The 10,127-nt window shown below is 43.1% G+C and overlaps 1 pseudogene; it reads left to right on the forward strand.

The window, feature by feature from the left end:
- The first annotated feature begins 683 nt into the window (after nt 1–683).
- Nucleotides 684–1,462, forward strand: Arpc5l-ps2 (actin related protein 2/3 complex, subunit 5-like, pseudogene 2; annotated as a pseudogene).
- The last annotated feature ends 8,665 nt before the right edge of the window (nt 1,463–10,127 follow it).

Genomic DNA, 10,127 nt, shown 5'->3' on the forward strand with positions numbered 1-10,127 from the left:
AGTGCACTTGTGAGCAAGGCCACAGCTTTTACAGTGTTGAACTTCATCTTTGGGCTGGAGACTGTAGCCCAGTGGGGAGCGCTTGACTGGCATCCACAAGAGTCCAGGGCTCTGTCGCCAATACTCCCAGAACAGGAAAACATATGACTCCATCACTGATTTCTCCAAGTACTTGCTAACCACTCAAAGTATGCTGTGTTGCCTCAAAATGTCGGTCCAATTTCTTTGGCTGTTGACTTTTTTCTTTTTACTTTAGTTCATTATGATCTGATGAAATCCAAGTTACTAGTTGTGTTTTCTTTGTGATCCATCTTGGAGAAAGTTCCAGAGGCCAGTAAGATGAGTGTGTACCCACAGCTTTTGGACAAGATGTTCTGAAGATGTCAGATAGCCATTTGACCTATGGTGTAGGCTAACCCTGACGCTCACTCATTAGTTTTTTTTTTTTTTTTTTTTTTTTTTTTTTTTTTTTTTTGGTCTGGATAATCTGTTAATAAGAGTTGGGTATTATAATCTACTTCTGTAGTATCTAGTGCTATCTGTCCTTTTATGTCTGGTAGTATTGGTTTTATAAGATTGGATGGACCAGTGTTTGGACTTGTGTATTTACAATTAGATCTTCTTTTTATGTGAAAACAAATATTTATTATAGAGCATTAAAATGAAAACACTAGCCACTTTAAACAAACAAAAACTCCATGTTACTATAAATCTAGTAGCATGTAAATACCTCAGGAAAGACATGCTTGTTTCTTATTCATGTACACATTGTGGTGGTTTGAATGAAAATGGCCGCGGAGTCGTGTCCCGATCCAGGATGTCGAAGAACACGGTGTCATCAGTCCTCTTCCGGAAGAGGTGGATGTGGATGAATATGATGATAAGTCTGTGGATAAGGAGGATGGCAGCAATGGCCAGGCCGGGCCCGACAAGGGTGAGGTAGACTCATGCCTGCAAGGAAACGGGAGAGCTGCCCTCCACACCGCTCTGAAAGCTCGTCTTGAAGCTGCTTATCTCCTTTAAAGCTAATGATATTGAAAAGGCTGTTCAGTCTCTGAACAAGAATGGCGTGGACCTCCTAATGAAGTATTTATAAAGGCTTTGGGAACCCATCTGACAATAGCAGTGCTATGTTACTACATGGCATGAAAGGGCACTTGCTCCTGGAGGAGTAGGGTCCATTGTTCGTGTTTTGATTGCAAGAAAAACCGTGCAGTCCAGCTGGAACTGGAAACTGTTTGCAGGCATGGGAGATGCTGGTACAAAGACCAAGGCAACCAAATGGAACCTCTGCCCTGGGGATAGCATCTGTTTCCCTCAGCTTTGCCTTCTTGCTTCCTTTTTCATATCTATAAAGAAGAAAATTACATATCAGTTTCCTTTAATGAAAATTGAAGTAATGCGGGGAAAATTTTGTCTCAGTGGGGGTGTTTGATCCTTTCATAACCATGTCAATAATGTGTATCCCATTTTGTACTTTACATTCAAGTTTGATTGTGCAATTTCTAACTCTGCTGACTGGTTTGAGGGTTTTACTTTCTTTTTAACCAATACCGAGAGATGTGATCAAAGTTGAGGCCAATTTCCTAACTCACTGCTGGTCAGGAAGTGATCTTTATTTTTAAAAATGACTGGCAGCTAGTAACATTGCAAAACTTCCCTTATTTAAGCAAAATGTGTTTCCAGAGTGAGGAGGTGAGCCCCACTACCAGTTTCCAGCTTTCTTTCCTCTTGCCTCCAGATGATGAGTGTAAGTGTGCACTTCCTGTTATGTGTGCATGCAATTATCATGGCCTCTCAATCTCTTTGTGGTGACCAGGGTCCAGAGCAAGAAGTCTTGCTCTATATAAATGTATTTACACAATATAAGCGCTTCTTTGGCACAAACATCCCATTTCCTTCTGATAATAAGGCTGCCTGGGGAAACTATCCCAAGTCGGAGAATGGACTCCAGCAGCCTCTGAATGGATGGTTTCGTCAGAAATAAGTTAGCTGCCTTAGACATTTACGCAAGGGTTCACTGTAACACTTCATATGCTGGATGATGTCCTCAGTGTTCTTCAGGTAACGGGGATCTCAGAAAATGTGGTTCTGATCCAAATACATAGTGTGTGTTTCAGCTCAGTGTTTTATAAGAAAGAAAAATGCCACATAGTAAAAGAAAAGTGTTTACTTTGTTGGACAAACCAAATTGGTTCTCTTTTTAGCTTCTTTTTTTTTTTTTTTTTTTGGAGCTGGGGACCGAACCCAGGGCCTTGCGCTTCCTAGGTAAGCGCTCTACCATTGAGCTAAATCCCCAGCCCCACCAAATTGGTTCTCAAAAAATGACCGGTGCCTGTAAAAAGTTATTACAAAGTAGTTCTGAAACCAATCACCTGAAATTTGTGTGGCCAAGAGGGAATCAGCCTGGCTTTCCCTAAGATGCCAATTCCAGAGTCTCTGATTGAGGTGAGAACCAGGACAGAAACTAAAAACTGCTGTTTTTGATACCTGCTTTTTGTTTTGTTCTGTTTTGCAAAATCATGATAAACTTCAGAAAATAAAATGTCAGTTTTGAAAAAAAAAAAAAAAAGGAAAGAAAGAAAATGGCCCCCATTCGGTCCCCAGCTCCGAAAAAAAGAAAAAAAGAAAAAAGAAAATGGCCCCCATAGAATCATAGGGAGTGGCACTATTAGGAGGTGTGGAGTGGGTGTGGCCGTGCTGGAGTGGGTGTGGCCATGTTGGACAAAGTATGTCACTGAGGGTGGGCTTTGAGGTTTCAAGTGCTCAAGCCAGGCTCAGGGTCTCTCTCTTCCTGCTGCCTGGGATCCAGATGTAGAACTCTTGGCTTCTCCAGCACCATGTCTGCCTGTGTGCCACCACGCTTCCTGCCATGACAATAATGGACCAAACCACTGAACTGTAAGCCAGTCCTAGTGTAATATTTCCCTTTGTAAGAGTTGTTATGGTCACAGTGTCTCTACACAGCAATAGAAACCCTAGCTAAGATACACATTATAAGTTATTTTAGCAAACATGGCTTGATATGATTTATAACTTGAATATACAGAATGTAAATACAAGAACAATCTAAGCGATAGCATTAATTTATAGGCTCCAACCCAAGCTCATGAACTGGGGAACTATATAATTTTTAAAAGTCTATGATAAGGGGCTGGGGATTTAGCTCAGGGGCTGGGGATTTAGCTCAGTGGTAGAGCGCTTACCTAGGAAGCGCAAGGCCCTGGGTTCGGTCCCCAGCTCCGGGGGGAAAAAAAAAAAAAAAAAGAACCAAAAGTCTATGATAGCAGTAGGTAGGCAAACCATGAAACTGCCCTTTAGATCATGATTGAAAAGCATTTATTAAACACATTGTAAGGAAATGGCAGGCAACAACCAGGGTACACCTGTAGAGAACAGTCCTAGTTGGCTGGTATGCACTTCTGGAAGGTTGGCATGAACGCCTATACCTTTCGGTTGTGGACCCTCTGACATGCAAACCTGAATTAGGAAAGTAAGGAGAGTTCCAGTTGAAGGGTATGTGTCAATAGGGTTTAGGGCTACCTAACACTCCAGTTTATAAGACCTATCACCTCTCTTGTGTAAATTCCTCATGAGAACCAGCTTCGTTTTCTGATGCTTTTATAGTGACTTTCCCTCTACGTGTGTGTGTGTGTGTGTGTGTGTGTGTGTGTGTGTGTGTGTGTATTATATTTGTAAAAGGTTAGTGAGAAGAAGAATCAGAAAAGGGAGTGGGTGACTTAAGGCAGGACGGGGGTTTATTTGGGAGAAAAGCTACAGAGGTGGTCTTTGTAAGACTCAAAGCTGCTAACTGACTAACAAGATGGGGTAGCTATAGGACAGAAGGGAGAGTCAAAAAAAATAAAGTTCAAAAGTTTCCTTTTTTGTCCTACAGTTGGCCGTTGCTAGGGATAGACACTGTGAATTAAATAATTCTGAGATCAAGTGATGTGCATTAATTTGTGTTATTTTTGTGGTGTTTTCTTGACCCTCTTTTGATTAACCATTCTGGTATTGTTTATTTCCTGTGATCTCTTGAGTGTGTTTATCGTTATCTTCAGATCAAAATATTCCTTCTGGTGTTTTATGTTATAAATGTATTTAATGTGTTTTTAATCATAGGAAGTTTTTATTTCTCCTTCAATTTTAATAACAGTTTTGCTGGGTATAATAGCCCCAAGGCTCAAGGTATAACAATGGTTAAAGAAACAACCAACTACTTTCTGGTTGTAGTTAAAGCCTACTCCACAAATTAAAATCCATGCCTGGTACAATTATAGATGTTGGGAGAGAGAGAGAGAGAGAGAGAGACAGAGACAGAGACAGAGACAGAGACAGAGAGACACAGAGAGACACAAGAGACAGAGACAGAGACGGACAGACAGAGGCAGAGAGACAGAGGCAGAGACAGAGAGACAGACAGATAGACACAGAGACAGAGACTGACAGAAAGACACACAGAGAGAGACACAAAAAGAGACAGAGAGACAGAGACAGACAGAGACAGAAAGAGACAGAGACACACAGAGAGACACACAGAGAGACTGCCATGTTTGTTTGTTTGAGGGCTATAAACCATGAGAGGCTAAGCATGGGCCAGGGTTTTTTTTTTTTTGAATAATTATTCATTTCTATACAACAAAGAGTATAAACTACTATGAAGACACTATTGGGGTTGGGAATTTAGCTCAGTGGTAGAGCGCTTGCCTAGCAAGTGCAAGGCCCTGGGTTTGGTCCTCAGCTCCAAAAAAAAAAAAAAAAAAAAAAGACAAAATAACAAAGACACTGTCGGGATGAGTTCAAAATTGTGCTGTATTTGAAGTTGTCTTTGAATCACATTTTAAGGCATATCTTTTAATCACGAGGTTCTAAGAATGTTCTTGCTTTAATTAATTTTGATTCCATTTTTTTATTCTTTTTAACTGGCACTGTCACCTGCTTGACATGCTATTTTCCTGCTGTTCCCACCAGGGTCTCATATCTTCTTGCCATTTCTTCCTCTGACACATCAGGTTTGTTTGTTTGTTTGTTTGTTTGTTTGGTTCTTTTTTTCGGAGCTGGGGACCGAACCCAGGGCCTTGCACTTCCTAGGTAAGCGCTCTACCACTGAGCTAAATCCCCAGCCCCGACACATCAGGTTTTAGCTTCGTCTTCTTGTGCTTTTGCCTTAGTCACTGTTCTATCGCTGTGACGAGGCAGTGTGATCAAGGCAACTCTCAAAAAGGAAAGCACTGAATCGGGGCCTTGCTTACAGTTTCAGAGGCTTAGCCCACTATCATCATGGCACAGACGTGGTGGTATGTGTGGGGCTGGAGCATATGCTGAAGTTCTGATCCATAGGCCAAAAAGCAGCACTGGGCCTGGTTTGGACTTTTGAAATCTCAAAACCCAACCCCCAAGGACACACTTCTTTTATAAAGCCACACCTCCTTCAACAAGGTCACACCTCCTTCAACAAGGCCACACCTCCTTCAACAAGGCCACACCTCCTTCAACAAGGCCACACCTCCTTCAACAAAGCCACACCTCCTTCAACAAGGCCATACCTCCTTCGACAAGGCCACACCTACTTCGACAAGGTCACACTTCCTAATCCTTTCAATCCTTTCAAATAGTGCCATTCCCATGACTAAGCATTCAAATATGTAAGCCTGCGGGGTCCATTCTTATTTAAACCACCACAACTTCCTTCATGTGAGGAACTCTTTTCTCAGTTTCAGGATTAAATCCTCTGAATGGCATTTGTGCTAGTTCATCTGTGTCAATTTGACGAAAGCTGGAATCACTGGGAAGAGAGAACCTCGGCTAAGGAAGTACGAGCCTCTGAAGCATTTCTTTTTTTTTTTTTTTTTTAGATTTATTTTATTATATATAAGTACACTGTAGCTGTCTTCAGATACACCAGAAGAGGGCATCGGATCTCTTTACAGATGGTTGTGAGCCACCATGCGGTTGCTGGGAATTGAACTCATGACCTCTGGAAGAACAGTCGGGTGTTCTTAACCACTGAGCCATCTCTCCAGCCCAGCATTTCTTGATTGATGATTGATGTGGGAGGACTGAATTCACTGTGGGCAATATCATCCCTACACAGATAGTCCTGGGTGCTATAAGAGAGTAGACTGGGGGCTGGAGAGGCGGCTCAGTGGTTAAGAGCACTGACTGCTCTTCCAGGTCCTGAGTTCAAATCCCAGCAACCACATGGTGGCTCACAACCATCTGTAATGGGATCTGATGCCCTCTTCTGGTGAGTCTGAAGACAGCTAGTGTATTCATATGCATAAAATAAATAACTGAATCAGAGGGAGAGAGAGACAGACAGACAGACAGAGAGACAGAGAGACAGAGACAGAGAGACAGAGAGACAGAGACAGACAGACAGAGACAGACAGACAGAGAGACAGAGGCAGACAGACAGAGAGACAGAGGCAGACAGACAGAGAGAGACAGAGAGAGAGGTGGAGAGGTGATGGATTCATGGGGAGCAAGCAAAGAAGAAGCAGTACCACTTCAAGGACTCCCCATCAGTTCCTGCCTTGAGCCTTTGCCCTGACTTCCCTTCATGATGAACTGTAAGCTGTAAGGGTGAATAAACCCTTTCTTCTCCGGCTGGTGAATCAGCGTCTGCATCTGGACAAAGGGGTGGACCTTTGCCTTGTGGACCGCCACCTCTGTGGACTCTGACTTTTTACTGTGAAGGTGGAAGGAGCCAGTTTTTCTCCCCAGCTGTCTCCATGTTGCTCGGAAGAAGCAGGTCAAAGGGCAATGTGTGGGAACTGTTTCTCTCCTCCTGCCACATGGATCCCAGGGATCAAATTCTAGTTGTCAAGTTTGGTGGCAAGTCCCTTCGTTGGTGAGCCATTTGGCTGATCTGGAAGAAGAATTTCTGTGAAGTGGAAAGCTAGCAATGCCTAATAGAGTTGTGTACACTAGACAAGACTTTTTGCTTTCCTGCCAACTAGTGGATGGGGCCATATTTTCTCTAGATCCAATGAGGAAGCTATAATTTCTTGTTTTGAAAAGTTTTAAGTTGATATAAATGTTCATTGTACATAATGATGCGTTTCATTTTAATACATGTCTATAAAATGCATTTGGGTCATATGCACCCTCTTTACCCCTCTCCCTCCTGCTGATGGTCTCTTTTCTTATCTCAGATACACATGTACATAGGGTGCACTTGGGTCATACTCATCCTCATTACACTCCTGTCCCTCTACCACTGATCCCTTTTCTCACTACAGATAGTTCCCCTTGTATTTCCACATTGTGTTTGTGTGTGTATGTGAGTGTGTGTGTGTGTGTGTGTGTGCATGTGTGTGCATGTGCATACATGTGTGTATGCATGTGAGTGTGTGTACATGTGTATGTGTGTATGTGTATGTGTGTATGTGTGTGCATGTGTGTGCATGTGCATTCATGTGTGTGTATGCATGTGAGTGTGTGTACATGTGTATGTGTGTATGTATATGTATGTGTGCGTACATGTGTGTGTATGTGAGTGTGTGTACATGTGTATGTGTGTATGTGTGTATGTGTGTGCATGTGTGTGCATGTGCGTACATGTGTGTGTGTGTGTGTTGCATTCAGAAGCTGTGATTACATACATGTTCATAACCTGCAAAGGACCCGCCAACACTCCATCATAGAGGTAAGGGGCTCTCTGAGCATTTACAGACAGCTATTGATCGCTGGAGGAGGGAGAGAGGTTTTCTCCAGTGTTGTAACGCTGGTAAGAAGAAAGTGTTCCTCAACCCTACCCAACTCCATCCTCTGGCCTTTATATTCTTCCTTCATCTGTTCTTTGCTCTTACATGAACCTTGGAGGAGGTGGGATAACATGTACAGCTGAACATTTAACAGCATCTCTGTATCTACCTGTATGCCTATCTCATCTCTCACTGTCTCTGTCTCTCTGTCTCTCTGTCTGTCTCTGTATCTCTGTCTCTGTCTCTGTCTCTGTGTCTCTGACTCTCTGTCTCTGTCTCCCTCCCTGTCTGTCTCTGTCTCTGTCTTTCACTCTCTTGATGGATTTCACTATGTAACTGTGACCATCCTGGAATTTACTCTACACAGCAAGCTGGCCTCAAACTCACAGAGTTCTTCCTGCCTCTGCCTCCCAAGTGCTGAAAGTAAAGATCTGTACCCCCACCACCCAGCTCAACATTGTCTGATCACCAGAGCTTCGATTAGTTATGTCTCTACCATAACTACTTGTCACGGCAGAAGGAAGCTTCTATGACCAAAGGTGACCAAATAGAATTCTATAGGTAAAACATAAATAATCAGAAGGCAATTCGACTGGACATCCTGTCCATTTGGCAAAACAGCAGCAGATGCTTCTCCAGTAGAGCCTTTGACCTTCCTGGTCTCTGACTTCTGATCAAGTTTACTGTACCAGGCATGAGCTGAGTGGAACAGGCTTCAAATATGATCATAAAGTAGTTGGTCATCCCATAGTAATCATACCCCTGTTGAACCAGTGGACATATCTTGCCTACCAGGTCAGTAGTATGACATACAGGATTCATAACTGAGTAAGACTGTTGTTGAGAATTCTCCCCCACAGCCTACCTAGCGCCTTCTAACACTAGGCCAGCTAAGCCAGCAAGAAGGGAGAAGCAGCTCTTCTTTCCACCTGGGTCCAGAAGTCTGTGTCAGTCAAACAACAGGCGGGCTTCAGTAACAAAGACTTCTCACTTCTTTATGGTTTGTAACCACACAAATGTGTCTTGTATTCGAGCTATATTGTATCAAATATTGGCTAAGAGTATATTCTAATTGGTCTTTGCACCCTGATACACTGATAGAAAAAAAAAACCAACCTTATCTTTAAACTTACCAAGCAAGGAAACAGAAAGAGTAGTTGGTGAGGCAGGTGCTGTCTCTTTAAGCTTCAGCTTGGGGAATGCATATGTGCATGCTACTATCATATTTTTTTTTTTTGTCTAAGTCAAATCGTATAGCCTTGCTTGATCTTAAGAGTGTGGTGACAGGTATTTCCCCCAAGTGGACCACCAAATACGTATGGACATTTGTACCTACTCTGAGGTAATATGATGGGGTCTCCTTGTAGCCAATGTCTCCCATCATGTGCCTTTTAGGATTTCTTTGAATTTGTAATTGTTAACCATGATCATGATCGCCCACCTGATTGGATTTAGGATCACCATGGAAACGCATCTCCATGTGGGTCTATGAAGATGCTTCTGGGGGGGGGCACCCCGAATGTGGGTGGTGCCATTTCATGGGCAAACTGACCACCACCAACTCATCTATTTCTGCTTCTGGATTTTAGATGTGACCTGTTCCTTTTGCATCGCTTGTCATACCTCTCCTGCCAGGATGGGCTGCATTCCTTAGGGCAGCCATCCCAGACAAGCCCTTCTTCCCTTAAGTTGCTTCCTGTTGAGTGTTTGATCACAGTAACTAATACAGAATTATAGTAGATGGTTCTTGTCAACCCCAAGAGATCTTCAGGGATGGGAATTGTTGGAGAGGAAAGGACGTAGCCATGACTCCCATATGTGTCCTTTGTGGAGCAAAAATATCTTTTTTTTTTCTAAGACAAGGAGGGAACAAACTGGCCTCAGAACCTAGGGTAAGAATCATCGTTCAGAGTCATAGTCATTGATGTCTGATTCTAAGCACTCGGTTTGAACTCTTTTCACCCCATGCTTATTTCCTTTATCCACTTCAGTGATTTCCTAGATTAATTATTAACTCAATTAGAATTTGGTTTAAAATTTGACCTCAGGGTCAAAGATGTCCTATGATGGAAAGGGAGTGTAGCGGGCAGCAGCCTGAAGTCTGTGTGTCCACTTGATTCCTGGGACAGTGCCCACCTGGAGACTCACTTTGCTGTGGGCCTGTGACAGAATCCCTCAGCACTCCCCCCACCCCCAGAGCTATGCCTGCTCCTGCCCTCAGCTAACCATCCCTCAAAATTTGGGCCGGTAGGAATGCTTGGATCTTGTTTGGACCACATTTATTAAAGGAACATTCAGAGGGATGTCTTTAATTCTCCCTTTTTTTCCTGCATCCAGTCTGCAGGGCTGGTTGGTCTCAAAACACGGCTAGACAGTTCTATGTTCTCAGGCACCTCGGTTTCACAGAAACTCGGGGAT

The sequence above is a fragment of the Rattus norvegicus genome, chromosome 17, assembly GCF_021556685.1.
Source record: "Rattus norvegicus strain SHRSP/BbbUtx chromosome 17, alternate assembly SHRSP_T2T, whole genome shotgun sequence".
NCBI classification, from domain to species: Eukaryota; Metazoa; Chordata; class Mammalia; order Rodentia; family Muridae; genus Rattus; species Rattus norvegicus.